Below are 16,856 nucleotides of genomic sequence, written 5' to 3'. Positions count from 1 at the left end.
ACCGCAGTCCCGCCCAGTGCTCACACCTGCTGCTGGCGCTGGCCCCGCTCACACCTGCTGCCGGTGCCGGAGCTGCCGCTCGCACCCACTGCCGGCACCCAGCACCAGTCCCAATTGCACAGCGCCATCAGTGGGTGCGAGAGGCAGCTGCAGGCCCCAATCACCCCTCAGGGCTTCTCCACCTCCCCATGCTCCTGAGGGGAAATTAGGGCAGCAGCCGATGCTCACACCTGCTGCTGGCACCAGCCCCAATTTCTCTGCACCTTCAGCGGGTGCAGGCAGGGAACCAGGGGCCGTGGCGGGAGGGGCCGGGCGGTGGCTTGGAGGATGTGCCGAGACTTGCCCCTGTGCCTACTGCAGCCTGGCGGCCCACAGTTCCTTTCAAGGTGCATGAATTCGTGCAATGGGCCCGTAGTCTATATATATATATATAAAAGCCTAAGCAACTGTTATGACTGGATGACTAGCTGGTAGCTATGATGCGCACTGACCACCAGGGGGCAGACGCTCAACACAGGAGCTGACCCCTGGTAGTCAGTGCACTCCCACAGCCAACCTCCCATGGCCGGCCAACCTCCCGCAGTCCCTCCCCCCAACCGGCCAACCTCCCGCAGTCCTTCCCCTCGACCGGCCAACCTCCCACAGTCCCTCCTCCCAGCCGGCCCTGATCAGCCCAATTGCCAGCCAGGCCAAGGGACCCTATCCATGCACGAATTTGTGCACCGAGCCTCTAGTCCTTTTATAAAAGCTGAAAAGCATGAAGTCTAAATACATAAAGACCATTTACCAGGGAACCTAGGAACAGCACACACTCCACTCTCTTCTCTTACTGCATGCACACACTGTCATCTGGGACACAAGAGATGACAGCCAAAGACTGTCCCACAGGAAGGCAAAATCATTACTCGCTAGGAGGTCCCAGACCTGGTTATCATAAAGGTTCCTCCACAACCATATCCTCTTCACGTATCTCCTCTCTCCATTCCTGCACTTCTCCATCCCAAAATCCATCACTAGAGGTACCTAAGCAGGAGTCCCCTACTCAAAACTCCGCATTGGGGTCTCCCCCAGCATCACAGGCCCTCAGTCAGCACCTGCCGACACTTCCATCTCACGACTCAGGCACTTTCACTGTCTCAATGCTTCCACATCGCCAAATTCTGACATGTGTCCTTGAATATGCTGCTCTGGCTCACCCACCTTCTCCCAGGCATGCTGCACTACAGGATGTCTTCTCTCCTAAGGCAAGTTATCCTCAGATGCCACCTTTCCTTGGAGCTATCCAAGAATGTCCAGAGTGAACGGCTTCCTTTTCCAGGCCACACCTGCACCTTCCACTACCTCTACTTTCACACTTAGCTCACCAAGTTACACATGACTCAGGTCCTCATTCTCTCTCCCCTATCTGACTATAAGCTTCCTGAGGTCCATTCTTGTCCTCTTTGATAGCTGGTGCATGGCACAGGCATGCGTCAAAAGTTTGCTGATTTGAGTCTGTTGTGGCTACTGAATAACAGCTACAGACTGTGTTATTCTCTTTTTAGATATATACCTATCTATCTAATGCATCTTTTACTGTCCCCAAATCTCACATTAGGACTTCTTAAAAGGAAGTCAAAGCACTGAACCTATTTCTACACATAAATAACACTTAAGCTATATGTATCATGAAGCCAAAGTAGAGAGACATATAAAGATGCAAACGGAAGATGAAAGTGCTTTGTATTGAAAATAATAGGGAACAGATCACATGTGTGGTTTAAGTTTGGGCCATAAATGTGAGTTCTTCAGTACATAATTTCTTTTCTCTTTAAACTACTGATATTCTAACATTCATTTTAATGAAAAAAGTTATTAGCTTCTGTATTAGGTTTTAAACCTGGGAACATCTTGAGATTTTTCTAGACTTGTTTTACTGATCACTAGAAAGTAAATGTGCACACACACAACAAGCAAGTATGTATCTTAAAAAGTTACTTTGCTAGGCCCTTAAAGTTGCTTTCAGGAGGGAGCAGCATGCTCAGTGCCTGGGGTTAAAAAGCCTTGCTATCAGAGCTGCCAGTTCAAGTCTAAATTCAGGGAAATTTTTATTTTATTGCATGTTTTTCAGAAGATCAAGACAATCTCCAAAAAGGTCAATTTTCCAAATATCTAAAAGCATATAAGTTGCATAAGCATGCTGACAAGTTAAAGTATATTATAAATCTCACAAAATACTGGTCTCATTCTCTATTTCATCATTCCTGAGCCCACTTTCTCTGGCCTGAAAACAGGCATTCTTTCACAAAGAGGAGACTTTGATAGCGTATGACCCCACCAAAAATATGTGTGCATGCGTGTCTTTAGTAGAAAGGGAAAGATCCTAAGATCCTTAAGAAAATTAATTTGGGGAGGGAATGGAAGTAGATTAAATAACATCACATGATTGTCCTGTCATTTAAATACAAAGCAAAGATAAATTTTAATAAAGAAAGTCAATGACCTTCTAGATTATTTGGTGGGAAAATCCAATGCACTCTGAAATTCACATTTGTCTTCCTCTTAGCATTGCTGGCCTGTGTAACGAAAGCCAAAGCAACCACTCCAGATTAAGAAATCCAGAAAATAACTTCAGATTTCTAATCTCTGGATTTTAAATTTTATCAAGAAAATTATTATATTTCCTCCAATCATCTTTAAAAATACTTTCATTGGCTATGGGAGCAGAAACTGAAAACAAAAAAGGCCTAGAACTTCTGAAGAAGCAACTATAACTCAAGAATGAGAAATCATTTCATTCCCTTTTCCCCATCCAATTTTATCACCAAAAAAAAAAAAAAAAAAAAGTATCAAGGAAGGAATTATAAACTTTAACAAAATATCAAGGAAAAATGACAAATGAGCAAAGATCTTGCTGGTGACAGCCTAGATAAAGTTTGAAAAGGCAACTTCAGTTAAAAAAGAACCACCTTTTCCTATTATTCACATGGCAATTTTGAAAGCCAAAGCCAGCTTATAAAAAAAAGGAAAACAAAATAGAAACAAAAAACTGAGAAGCTCCAACAATGAAGCAGGATAATGCAAAATGGCAAAAAATAAAAAATTAGGTCTTTTTTTCTTTTGTCTTTAAATGTTGGTCAAATATTGAAATCCTCTATCATGATTAATTCCACAGAAAAGTTCTTTTAGTCACTCTATACCCTTAACCCAGTCAATTGACCCATGATCTGGGCTTCCTCTTCCTGATGTACCCACAGAAAATCACCACCCAGAACTGTATAGGATGATGCTTCATAATAGACAATGTCTACTTTTTAATATTGGTCAGAAACAGACACAGGAACCACCACATGGGGCAATAAAGTCCTCAGATTCTAGTAAAATAGACATGTGTTCAAATTCTGCCCCTTCAGGTGACCTCTGAAAGGCTATTCAACTCCTCTAAGTCTCTGTGGAGTTTTTAATCTCAAGGGTCCTGTGAGGATTATGTGAGATCAGATATTAATATCTGGCCCAGTGCCTGGGCACAGTAGTGCTCAGTCTCTGTTAACCATCTTATATAATAAAAGGCTAATATGCAAACTATCCCCTCGGTAGTTTGACCGACTGGGAGTTTAACCGCTCGCTATGATGTGCACTGACCACCAGGGGGCGGCACGGAACAAAGGAAAGCCCTGGCCAGTAGCAGCAGCCGGGGGAAGGAAGGCCCCGATTGGCCCTAATCACTGGCTAGGCCTAGGGACTCTACCCATGTACTAATTTCATGTACCGGGCCTCTAGTACTCATTATAAACACTGAGAGCACAAGAAGACAGCACATAATCAATCCAAGCCCCACTCTGATAACTACTGTTTTCCAGTCACTTCACCACAGGAAAAAGCTTCTGATAATCAGTAATGCAAGGGTCTTAAAATCTAATACTTTCAATGCAAAAACTCTAGAGATGGAGAACAGATCATTGATTACTGTGGGTGGAGTGGTGGAGGGTCACTACAAAGTGGGGGGTGGGGGGCAGATTGATGGAACTGTTCTGCATCCTGATTGAAATGGTGTTTATACAAACAATGCATTGGTCAAAACTCATGAAATTTATACCTAAAGGAGTAAATTCTATCACATGTAAATTAAGAATATTTTTTAAACTGCAAAACAAAAAATCCCAATCTTTTCTAACTATATACTAAACCAAAATAATAACACAATTGAACTTTTAAGTACCCAAGATACTGTAACTGCAATATTCTATATATTATCCTGTAACTAACATAAGGCCTAGCCAATTTTAGTTACCAGCTGTGATTTATTCAAGCACAAAATGTCAATACCATAATAAACACAAGGCATTGCTTTGCTACAATAGAAGCAAAAAGACTTTGGAAATGTACCTACATCAATCAACATCCTATCTAATAAAGAGGGAATATGCTAATTGACCATCACTCCATCACAAAGATGGCCGCACCCACAGCTGAAGACAAGTTCCCATAAGGAGCCTTAACAAGCAATCAGCAGGGACCTGAGGCTACGCCCTCCCCTGCCCCTGTAGGGCTTGATGGGACCTCAGGCCACATCCCCCACCCGGCAGGGCTTGACAGGGGACCTCAGGCTGGGGGACCTTAGGCCACACACCCCGTCTGGGCGCCAGGCCACGGGACCTGAGGCCATGACCCCCGCCGGAGGGGCTTGACGGGTGACCTCAAGGTGCGCTTCGAGTCCTGGTACTGGGCTAGGGGACCTCAGGCTGCTCCCCTCCTCCCAGCGCCAGGCTGGGGGACCTCAGGCCGCGCCACCCACCAGGTGGGGCTTGACAGGGGACATCAGGCCATGCCCCCTACCCTGGCACCAGGCCGGGGGACCTTAGACTGCACCCCCCACCCAGCACCGGGCCAGGGGACCTGAGGCTGCACCCCCTGCCTGTCTGGGCTTTTCAGGGAACTCAGGCCGTGCTCCCCACCCAGCGGGGCTTGGCAGGGGACCTCAAGGTGCACTCCCAGTGCTGGGTTGGGGGAACTCAGGCCGCGACCCCCGCCCAGAGGGGCTTGACGGGGGACCTCAGGCCATGCCCCCCACCCAGCGGGGCTTGACAGGGGATCTCAGGCCATGTCCCCCACCTGGTGGGGCTTGACGGGGGCCCTCAAGGCATGCCCCGCAACCCCAGTCTGAACTGGGGGACCTCAGGCCATGCCCCTCATCCTGGCGCCGGGCCAGGGGACCTGAGGCTACATCCCCTGCCCGGCGGGGCTTGACAAGGGTGGGACTGGCCAGGTCTGGATCTAGCACAATGGGGGTGGGGGCCAGCCAGGTCTGGGTCTCAGGCGATTTTGAGGCGCATGTGGGTGGGCGGGGACTTGACTCTGGGTCTTGTGGTGCACCCCAGACTCTGACAGGAGGACGGTTTTCATATACATTTTACTAATTTTCTTTCATCTCTGACATTTCTATTATAGAGAAAGGGCAAATAGCAATATTAAATTATTTCCTCTAATTAATCCCCTTTTAATGTGCACGAATTTCGTGCACCGGGCCACTAGTTAGATATAAGTGGTACTCTCCGTTTACTGACAAAAGGGAGTTTTATAACATTAGGCTTAACTTCATAGATCTCTATTTTGCTGCTTAATGAGTAGGTTACTTAAGGTACATGGGTTATTATTATCAATCCCTAAATAGTAATATAAAAATAGTAAACTTTAAAGATTTAATAAACCTTAAAATGATTAGAAATGTACACATCAAGAGAGACAACCCACTAAAAAGTCAATGCATACATTTCACATTTTCAAAAAGGCCATAACGTTTTTCACTCAGAAAACAATTCATATATTGCCCAAAGGAAAAGTCCCCATACAAACACATTTTATCCCTATCATCTTCTGGTTACATTGTAGGTAGAAGATTTGGCCACCAAATAATTACTTTTTTTTCCCAATTCAAATAAACTGGAGAAGAACAAGGCAATGTGAAATTAACACTATGAAAGTAAAAACAACCCAAGTGCCCCTTAACTGGTGAAGGTATAAACAAATTACTGTATACCCAGGCAATGAAATACTGCTCAGCAATTAAAAAGGAACAAACTATTGATACTTACAAAAACAAAGATGGCTCTCAATTATGATGAGTGAGAGAAGCTCCTCCAACATCCAACCACCCCAAAAAACAGCTCCTACAGTAAGGTTCCATTTAGATAAAATGCTAGGAAATGCAAACTTATCTAGTGACAGAAAGCAGATTAGTGGTTGCCTAAAAGACAGCAGCCAGATAAATAAATAAATGAATAAACAAATGAATGAATAAATGAATGATAGGGGCCTAAGGGATTACAATGGGCAAGAGGAAACTTTTGTGGGTGACAGATATATTACTTTGATTGTACTGATGGTTTCACTGGTGTATACATGTAAAACACATGAAATTGTATAATTCAAATATGTGTAGTTTACTGTATGACAATTATCCTATATAATAAAGATGTAATATGCAAATGGTTGTTACCTTTTACGTGAAGCGTTAACGACCAACCAAGTAACGACCAGATCACCGATCAGCAGGAGGGTGGGGCAGAGAGCTACAAGAGGGGGCAGGGCAGCAAGCTATAGGGGGGTGGTGGGGGGGGGGCGGGTGGAGGGAGCTACAGGAGGGCAGGGCAGCGGGCAGAGAGCTACTGGAGCGGCGGCGAGCTACTGGTGCACAGATTCGTGTGCAGGGCTACTAGAAGCTCAATAAAGTTGTTTAAAAAGAAAACCATTAAAAAAAATACATCTTCCTGGCCAGGTACAAGTATACCTAGGAGATAACACGTGTTAAGTTCCAGACCACCGTAAGAAAGCATGAATTACAATAAAGCAAGTTGTAATCTTTTTACTGATGAAGGGTATTGTCTTCCATTTGTAAAAAACCCAAGATCTGTGAAATGCAATAAAGTGAACTTCAATAAAACCAGGTATGCTTTTATGTGAAAATCAGAAGCAATGAACATTGCACTTATGAAATATTGTTCTTCCCTATATTCACAGCATATAAGTATTTAGTACATTTTGCAACACTCACATGTGTCTAAATAAAAAAAAAAACCAGGGTCTTCATTCTTCTTTTCCCAATGAATAGATGGAGGAAGAAGAGACAGAAAGGCTGGACAACTTGCTTAGGACATAGAAAAATAAATGCAAGTTGACTGATTGCTGAGAAAGTGATTCACCACATTCCCAGTCCAATTATCTTAATTACCTTCAAATTCCTAATTAAAGTAAAATCATGTAAGGGAGATAAAAATCTAACATACAACAACATGGAAAATGTAAAAGTCATTTGCAGTTTCTCTAATACCTTACTGGTTCCTTAATTCCATCCACAGGTCTCAACCTCTGCTGACAATGGGCTGGAATCTTTAAAAAAAAACCTACAAACCTCCCCAGGTGATTTTCATGAGTAGCAACACTAAAACTCCTGAGACAAATCAGATTTAGACTTCTCATTAAAGCAAGGCAGAAAAAAGCAAGGAACCACAAAAAAAATTTGATAAACCATGGCCCAAAGTTTTTCAAATCAATATTGAACGGTTGAATACATGCAGGCCAACATTTAATAAATTAAAAGTAAAAATATGCACATAGGTTTTGTCAGAACAGAATTTATATAACAACATACCAGACTGACAAATTCTCTTCAACTTTTTAGAATGCTAAATTGGTATATATTTGAAATATACCTATTTTAAATTGATTTCAGAGAGGAAGAGAGAGACAGAAACATCAATGATGAGAGAGAATCATTGACTGGCTCCCTCCTGCAAGCCCCCTACTGAGGACTGAACCTGCAACCCAGGTATATACCCTGACTGGGAATCTAACCGAGACCTCCTGGCTCATAGGTCCACACTCAACTTCTGAGCCGCTCAGCTACTGAGCCATGCCCGTCGGGCTAAATTGGTATCTTGACATCAAGTTGATGAGCTACAAGCACTGAAAAAATGTGCCATATATCTAATGCATTTAAAACATGTAATAAACTGACAATATATTGTGAACTGTTTAAGCAGCACAGGTTGAAAAGAGACTATCTTTGTCTTTAGTCCCCGTCCTGAATGAGTGCTCCCTGATCTTTAGGATGCACTTTTTAGGGAAGATTCTGACTCAGAGGGTCTTAGGATGAGGTCTAAGACTACATTTCTAACAAGTGACGGTGATGCTGCTGATAAGTAGACCACATCTGAGCAGCAAGTTGATTACTGGTTGTAAAATTAACCAATTGGTCTACAATATGGTTATGCCTAGGTTCCAGGAAATAAGTGTCAATACAATTTATTCCTAGAAAAAGGTGGGAGGGGAGTGGCGAGGGGGTTGGATAGAAGGAGCAAGTGAATACTTAAATACTTGTCTGGTCTAGCAGTGTTAAGAAGGGCAGCATACAGGCACACCTCAGTTCACTGCACTTCACAGGTGTTGCGTGTTTTACAAGTGGAAGGCAAGACCTTCCACCTGCAAAATGATTACGGCTTGCTTTATTACGGTGGTCTGGAATCAAACCCACAATATCCCTCACCAGTGGTGGGCAAACTCATTAGTCAACAGAGCCAAATATCAACAGTACGACGATTGAAATTTCTTCTGAGAGCCAAATTTTTTAAACTTAAACTTCTTCTAACGCCACTTCTTCAAAATAGACTTGCCCAGGCCGTAGTATTTTGTGGAAGAGCCACACTCAAGGGACCAGAGAGCCGCATGTGGCTCGCGAGCCGCAGTTTGCCGACCACGGTCCTAGGTAAATCTGTAGTATTACTTGCCCCAACGCAGTAGCTGTCAAGGTTGACACAATGTAAATTCCATTAAAGAAATGTTATTTTAACTTACTACAGCATTCTTATGGTACTCAATAAATGTATTAAATAAATGAATGAATGAGTATGTACAACGTGTATTTATGTCACAACCCAAAAACGTTTGGGAAGGGGACTATATTTGTACATATAGATATTTGGCCCAATAAACTGACCCACTTATTATAGTCCATTTTGTCCAAAAAAGTAATTTTCCAGACTAATACTTACAATTTTAAAGCCCAAGCTTCCCGCACCCTTATGTTTCACATCTTTTTAGCTCTTTGAACACAATAAAGAGAGGTGGAAGCACAGGGAGAAGGATTCAAAAAAAAAAAAAGGGAAGAAAGGGACAAACAGTTCAGTTCAAGTGACGTAACATCTTAGGTTGTCAGGAAGGAGTTCCAGGTTCTTACCTATGATAGTGGCAGGGTTTGGGTTCGGGCTTTTATTGGTTTTGTTACTGTCCAGGGTCACTCGTGAAGTAGGATCTGGTTTGGGGAACTCAGACTAAAGAGGCAGCAGGCTCTGAAATCAACCTTCACAAGCTCTGGAGACTCATGCTGCGGGTAACTTTCTCTACCCAGGGTCTCCCCACGCGATAGGGAACGCTGCCGCCGCCCAAACACGGTCTGAGCAGCCGCGCTGTGGGCTTGAAGCCACAGCCAGGACTTAAGATGGCGGCGAAACACTGGTTGATGAGCCTGGGTATCGCAAGGAATCTGCCCAAAAGAAACATGGCCTCCGGCTTTCAGGAACAGACCAAAACAAAAACGGCGGCAAAGGCTGGCTCTTTAGAGCCAGTGACTGCTGTGAATGATTGGCAGGTGATGAATCACGGTTACCTACACCGCTTGATAGCGGAAGTGATTGGAAAAAAAAAAAGGGGGGGGGACATTTCTATGGTAGTGTTTCTGGCACTGGACGCTCAAGGATGGAAAGATTCTTCAGAATCTTCGATTGGGGAAGATTATAGAGAAGACAGGTTTCGGAATCTTCGATTGGGGAAGATTATAGAGAAGACAGGTTTGAAAGCAAAGATGGCTTTTACAATGCGGGATACACTTTAAAATAACCATAAACATAATTTCCTTAGAATGGTAGAGGGGTAAAAGTCTTGGTAAACTGAAAAGCAACTCTCGCAACTTCTCTAAAGCCCCCCATAGGAAGGGATGAGGGTAGAAGCGGCTGCACTGCGCATGCCCGCTTTTCAACCCAATCCACAGAAATGGTGATTAAGTCCTTTTCTCCTGGTTTTCAAGGCAGCCGAACAAGAAGGCGGGCAATTGGCTCTGAACCACAGATCGGGAGCTTCGTGATTGGTCAAATCAGGGAGGCCTGGGGGCCACTGAGAATCGTTTACTACTTTTTTTGTTCATTCAGTAAGTGCCTCTTAACCACACGCCATAAAGAAGGTGCTGTGCCAATTTGATACGATATTTAAATTTTTCAATTTCAACAATTTGCTGAGATTGATGCTGAATAAGCCACGCCCCTTGAGAGTGCCGCTAATAAACCCGCCCCCCATTCTTTCCGGCCAAGGCCTCGGCTTTCTTGGCTGAGAACTTCACTAAAACCCGGAGAGAGGAACACCTGGGGGTTCCGGGGTAATCGCAGAGCTGCGCATGCTCCATCTCCCGGCGCCGGGCGCGGGTTGCCAGGACCGTGGCTGCTTCCGTGTGAGGCTCGGCCTCTGGGGCCTGCTGGTGGCGGCGGCCTAGCGAGGCGCGGCGGCTGGTGGGCAGGTGAGAGCAGCGCTGGAATCTTAGGTGGAAAAGCCAGCTTTCTACCCGGCGGAAGAGAGGGGCGGGTGGCTGATAGGTGCCTCCTCCCCGCTCTCCGAAAGGTCACCGGTGACCTCCCGGAAGGATATTTGGGGGCGGGGATAAGGAGGGAGCTGGCTCTTCAGAAAGCTCAAGACCTACCTTTAAAAAAGCTAGAGGCAGTAAATACTCGTCGGTGGCAGGAATGTGGATGGGAGGCGTGTTCCAGTGTCCTGGGAGAGTTCCCGGTGTAGAGAAAGCCTCCTCAGCCTCCCATCTGCATGGCCGCGCCGTGAACTAGATGGAGAAGGCGTTCCAGTGGAAGCACCCATTGCACCTGCGCTGCCACCTTCTAGCTGGACCCTGGGACCCGGCGGTCCCTCCTCTTTCGCTGGGAGGCACTGTAAGCCTCTGTCTATCTGGGAGGTAGAAGTGGACGTCAAAACTGTTGTACAGCGAGCGTGGTGGTGCTAACCGTGTGAAAGCAGAAGCAGGACTCACAGCGCTTTGAGGTTACAGGGATGGAAATCTTTTGGAGGTGGAGACCGCCTGAGGTCGGGTTCTTCTTTCCCTCAAAGGGGACCATGCCCCAAATCCTGTTTCTGTTTTTCATAGGCTCTTAATACTGGCAGTTCCATTCATTCATTAACATTGCCAGTTTATCTGTAATATAGGGTGCCCCCCAAAATGTATACACACACTTTGAATAATGATAAAGGCAGTGTTTATTAAAATGCATTTCATTTTCAAAGTTGAACTATCACTGTTAAAGTGTGTATACATTTTGGGGGGATACCCTGTATATATAGGTTATATATATATATACACACACACACACACACACACACACACACACACATACACATACACACACATATACACACACTATAGTATAATTTACATATACTTACTATATATATAAAATGCTGAGTTAGCAGTGACCAAGACAGGCATGGTCCCTGACCACGTGGAGCTTATATTCTAGTGATGGGAAAAGAAACAATAAACAAGCCCATTGATAAGTGAATGAGATAGTTCCAGGTTCTAGGTTGGGTTACCTAGGAAGCAGGCTCTCCAGAGACTTGAGGGCAGGATGTTTATTAGGAAGGGCTTCTGGATCATTAGGAAGAAAGCAAGCAGGATGGGGTGGATTGGAAAAGGTGAGCCGCAGTGCAGTCCCTAGGAAGGCCTGTCTCACAGGAACACTGGTGCTGGGTTGGCCCTTCAAAGTTGTCCCAAGTTGGAGGGAAGGGCTAAGGCTTTCTACCCCTGCATTGATGGGACAGCCATTGCCCTGGAAAGGGGGCATACCTTCAGGTCTCTAGCCTAGTCTATCATGGAGGAGGACTGACCACCGAGGGCTACTTCAGCACTCCAAGGAGCCAGGGACGTGTCAGTTTCCTAAGGGGATCAGGGGGGCACATCACAGCATTCACCACAGAGGTCAGGCTTTGAAGGTAATAGTGAAATGTGCTAGAGAGTAATGGGGGTGGGGAGGGAAAAGCTTTAGAGTGGGGCTCAGAGAAAGGTTCTCTGAGTAGGTAACATCTGGGATCTCTCTTTTTTTTTCAATCCTCTCCCAAGGATATTTTTTTCATTGATTTTTAGAGAGAGTGGAAGGGAGGAAGGAGGGGCAAGGGGAGGGAGAAACATGGATTGATTGCATCCCACACATGTCCCTACTGGGGTTGGGGAACTTGCATCCTAAGTACATGCCCTTGACCAGGAACTGAACCTGTGACTCTTTGTTCTGTGGGCCAATGTTCTAACTACTGAACCAAACTATCCAGGGCTAAGTAGGTAACATCTGAACTAACAGCTGAAGTACCAGAATGAGCCACCTTGTGTAGAACAAAAGGAACAAGACTCTACTTCCCACTATGCACTGAGAATGTAGCAGAGAAACAAAACAAATGACTGCTGCCTTCTGTTATAGTGGGTGGCAGTTACCACTTTTTATAGATAATGACTCCCTGCTGTAAAGATGGAGTAAGTAAAGACAGATTGGGACTAATTCAGAGGAAGATAGAGAAGATGAGAAGTAGAGTTTTCAAAAGTTAGTCAATTTGGTAAAGACTTTTAATCTACATAGTATTTTTCTTCTTCTGTACAGCACTTAATTGTGTCTTATTAGGATTGTGCCTTTCTTTTCTCAAACCTGTATTCTCTGAGGATGGGAACCATGCCTTACTCAACTTGGTAGTCTCTTTCTCCCTCCCCCCAGTCTAATGTCTTGCTAACACCTAATAGACACTAAGTAAACATTTGAATAAAATTAATCTCATGCATATTTGAAGTGAAAATCAATAGTCCCTAAATGATACAAACACTGTAAATATGACTACTTGGGTCTGTCTTTACAGTATTCCCCAGTTTTGTAAGTTATAACTAAATATTAATTGAAATATTAAAAGATACAGTAGCTTTAGTCAAACAGGAATCTCCAGAGGTACCTATTTTTATATATGATTTGTATTGAAGGTAATATACTTCCAATAATAATAGCTGCCATGTATTTAATACTTCTGACATAATAGACACAGTTCTAATAAATACACAAGTATATATGTAGTATTCATTATGTAGCCCTATATTACAGATTATAAAATTGTGGCAGCAAAGAAGTAATTTGCCCAAGATCATAACTAATTTGTGATGGAGATTAGAACCTGATTCCCTTCATTACTCAAAGCTTCATTACACTAGGACTCTCATATTTAATCAGTAGGCAGCTTTAACTTTATCAAGGTTTATCAGAGAAACAAATATGAAATTATTCACCATCTTTGCTGTGCCCTTGAGTTTTCCTGTTTCCTTCACAATTAGCTTTCCTAGCTCTCACTTTAGAAGCTTGTGTCTTATCTTTCCTATAACATTGTGGAATCTGATTATAGATCCACCTCACGCTAATCAAAAGAGCCTCAAAGACCTCAGAACCTCTCTCTTGAGAATCTGGGTATTTTTATTGACATCTAGACTAAGTGAAACTGTGCAGATAAGTGGGCCTTCTTCATGGGGATGACTTCCCTTAGCCATTTCAGTCCTCTCCTGTTCTTGCTACACTCCTGGTTAACCCCAGTAATATTTTTTAATAATAATAATAGATAACATTCAGTGAGTTCAGACTAATTGCGACATATTGTGCTAACTGCACAACCTCATGATTAGGAAATCATTATTCTCATTTTACAGATGATGGGACTGAGGCATAGTGAGGTTAAGTGGACTCATCCAAGGTCACACAGCCAGTTGTAGAGTGGTAAAGTAGAGGTTGAAAGCCCAGGCGGCAGGATTCCACAACTCACTTTAACCACTGCAGGACAATGCATTCTTACTAAAATGTTTGGTTGTGCCATACCTTCTGACGCTGGTATGCAGGAACTAGATCCTGATGGGCGTTTCATGCTGTACTAAGAAATTTAGAGTACACTTTCTAGTCAGAAATGTCACTGAAGGCCTTTAAGCAAAGCAGAAACACAATCACATTTGTTTGGGGGGTTTTTTGCAAGATAGCCGTGTTAATAGTGTGGAGAGTGGATTAGTGCGGAGTAGATTAAAGCAATGGTTCTCAAACTTCAGCTTCAGAATTACCTAGAGAATTGGTTAAAACACAGATTACTGGACCCCACCTTGTGATTGAGCAGGTCAGGGGCAGCCCAAGAATTTGTATTTCTAATTAAGTTCCCGGCTGATACTACTGCTACTGGTGAGGGGACCACATTTTGAGGACAACTGGACTAGAATTAGCCAGGAGGTCATGTGAGGTAATGAGGACTGTGGCTGTGAGGAGAAGTTACATAAAAGAAATGTCATGTCAAGTGACAGGACTGTGTGACTGACTGGATGAGCAGTATAAGGAAAAAGGTAGAGTTCACTTTATCCAGATTTCTGAATTGAATGGCCTGGTAGGTAATGCCTTTTTTAAAAAAACAAAACAGGAAATGCAGATTAAATAGCAGTTTGGAAAGAAAGAGATTCATTTTTACATAAGATGAATTTAGACTGTTGGCACAGTTAGGTAAATGTGAACAGTAGCAGTTGGAGATGAGAATCTATAAGCTGGAGCTGAAGATGCAGGAGTCATTAGTGGATGTGTGATAGAAGCTTTGGGACTACCCAGGAAACCAGAACACAGGGACAAGACTACCAAGGACGGATCTTTAATAAGGGTGAATAGGTAAATGGAAACCAAGGGGCCATTAAAGGAGACTGAAACAGAATAGACTAGAATCTCAAGTACTTAAAGGGTTTTGAGAACACATCAAAATGCTTAGATCAAATAAGGGGAGAGATTGGTGATCTTTACAGTCAGTAATTTCCATGGAGAATAAAATGAAAGCAGATTACTTGGGTTTGAAGATAGAAGTAGGAAGTGACTCTGGAAAAAAATGCATTATTTGAAAGGAATCAGAATCTGTAATAGCTGGAACGGAGACTGATAAAAGGCAGCTGCTTTAGGGAGTTTGTGCTTGGTTCTTTTCAGTGGAAAAAAATGGTCAGGTTTTGCAGAGGAGGAAGACCCATTACCAGTGGGAGGTGAGGGCAACAAGAGAGGATGGAGGAGTTAAAATCTGTAGACAGAGTAGAAAGTGGCAGTGCCTGGAGCACAGGTAGAATAACAGGTTCTTCCTCTGACACAGCGAGGAAGGAAGTTAAGATGAAAGCTGAGATGGATTGGTTTTTACCTGTGGGGACAGGAAGTTGAGGGTGCTAATACCTAGTAGCCACAATTTCCTCTGGCGGCATATAGGTTGGTTATCTGCATAAACAAAGGTGGAGAGTACAATAGAAATCTCAAAAATGACGAATATAGAAATCAGCCCTTTAGAGAGTCAGAGCTGACCAGGGGTACATAAAGTCCCTGCTGTAGCATTAATGGGCCCAGTTAACTGCACATTTAATCTGGAACAGTCTGGATATCTGCATGATACCCAATCTCCTTTGCCCCACCACCCCCAGTATCCAATAGCAGCTAGGTAAAAAAACAGTGAAGGGATAGAAAGATTCTCATGCAACTTTATAAACTCTAAAAACTTTATAAAGAACACTTCAACCTTTTTGAATAGTCACAGGCTGCCAGTAAACTGATTTTCTCTTCCTCCTTAGTTGCTAATCATTTGCTCTTCTTCACATTTTGGATTGCCAACTATTAGTAAAGCTCCCATATAAAATTCATGATGCTACCAGTATATTGTTTTAAATACATTGATTACACAGTAATGGAGGAGGGGGATAGCAGAGACCATAAAATACTTATGCATAGCTGTTTTGACCTATCCTATAATGTACTCTGTGACTACTCCTGACCTACTTCTGACTAGGCTGTGCTGTCAACAGCCCAGCTTCTGAGTCAACCTGACCATGAATGGTGGGGTAGGGAAGGTGGTTGGATTTTACTGAATGTAAATTTTAGAATTCAGGTATGATCCATTCAGTTAATCAGGAGTTGACAGTAATGTTTTTGGTGTATGTGTTTGTAGAAGACCAGAAAAGTTCAGCAAAACTGTATTTTTGGTGATGTAGTTAGGGGAGGAAGGAAACTTGTTTTCTAACATGTCAGTTGAATAGACATGAGACAATATGCAGTCCTTTCTAATGTGTATACACACACACACACACACAAAATTGAGGATTAAAAGAACTATTTTTAGTATTATCGGTTGAAATTCAGGAATGAAGAATTCACAAATACCTAAAGTAAACATTGTTGTTGTAAAAGAAAGGCATACAATTTCAATAAACCTCATCAGATATCACAATCACAGAAACTGGGTTAATTAATTGTTTAACAGTCTGTCTGATGTCTTCTTCATAATTAAAGTACATTGGGTGGAAGTTTTTAAAAATAATTATTTTTTCAAATACTTGAAGCAGAGCAGCAATGAAGACATTAAAAAAAGAATCTGACAATGTGTCCAAAAGACCAGCAGATGGCGCCCTGCAAACCCAGTAGGCAAACAGACCCTTTTACAGAGTATTTCCTGCATCCAGGGTGTAAACATAATTTAGTAATGCTAATAGCAACACGTGGTGGTTTTACTTGACATAATGCTACATAGAAAGAGTAATCTGATAGTTAAGGTCAGGCTGTTCAGGATTTTCTAGAAAGCTTAATTGCCTTTTTGCCTTTCACCTTACTATGCAATGCTATCACCAAAAAAAATAACAAAAAAACCCTTCATTTAGCTTGGAATGTAACAAGTTGGAGAAAGCCTGTCAGAGGCCTGAGTGGTAGAAATTGAGAAGACAATAATCTCTGTAGTACAAATTAGGTGGAGGGAAAGTTGCCATTGTAGAC

At 43.2% G+C, this 16,856-nt stretch overlaps 1 protein-coding gene across 2 annotated transcripts in view; it reads right to left on the bottom strand.

The window, feature by feature from the left end:
* The window catches only part of SLX4IP (SLX4 interacting protein), a 201,980-nt gene extending 192,557 nt beyond the window's left edge, over positions 1 to 9,423 (bottom strand). The window contains exon 1 of one of the 2 annotated variants that reach the window (XM_080684024.1): positions 9,212 to 9,423. The gene's annotated coding sequence lies outside the window, so the exon portion shown is untranslated. The remainder of the gene's footprint in view (positions 1 to 9,211) is intronic. The other variant, XM_080684025.1, reaches the window with a different exon arrangement.
* Positions 9,424 to 16,856: the final 7,433 nt, after the last annotated feature.

The sequence above is a fragment of the Plecotus auritus genome, assembly GCF_963455305.1.
Source record: "Plecotus auritus genome assembly, chromosome: 8".
Classification (NCBI taxonomy): domain Eukaryota; kingdom Metazoa; phylum Chordata; class Mammalia; order Chiroptera; family Vespertilionidae; genus Plecotus; species Plecotus auritus.
Note: the sequence above shows the minus strand (reverse complement) of the source record. Positions and strands in the feature narration are given on the sequence as shown.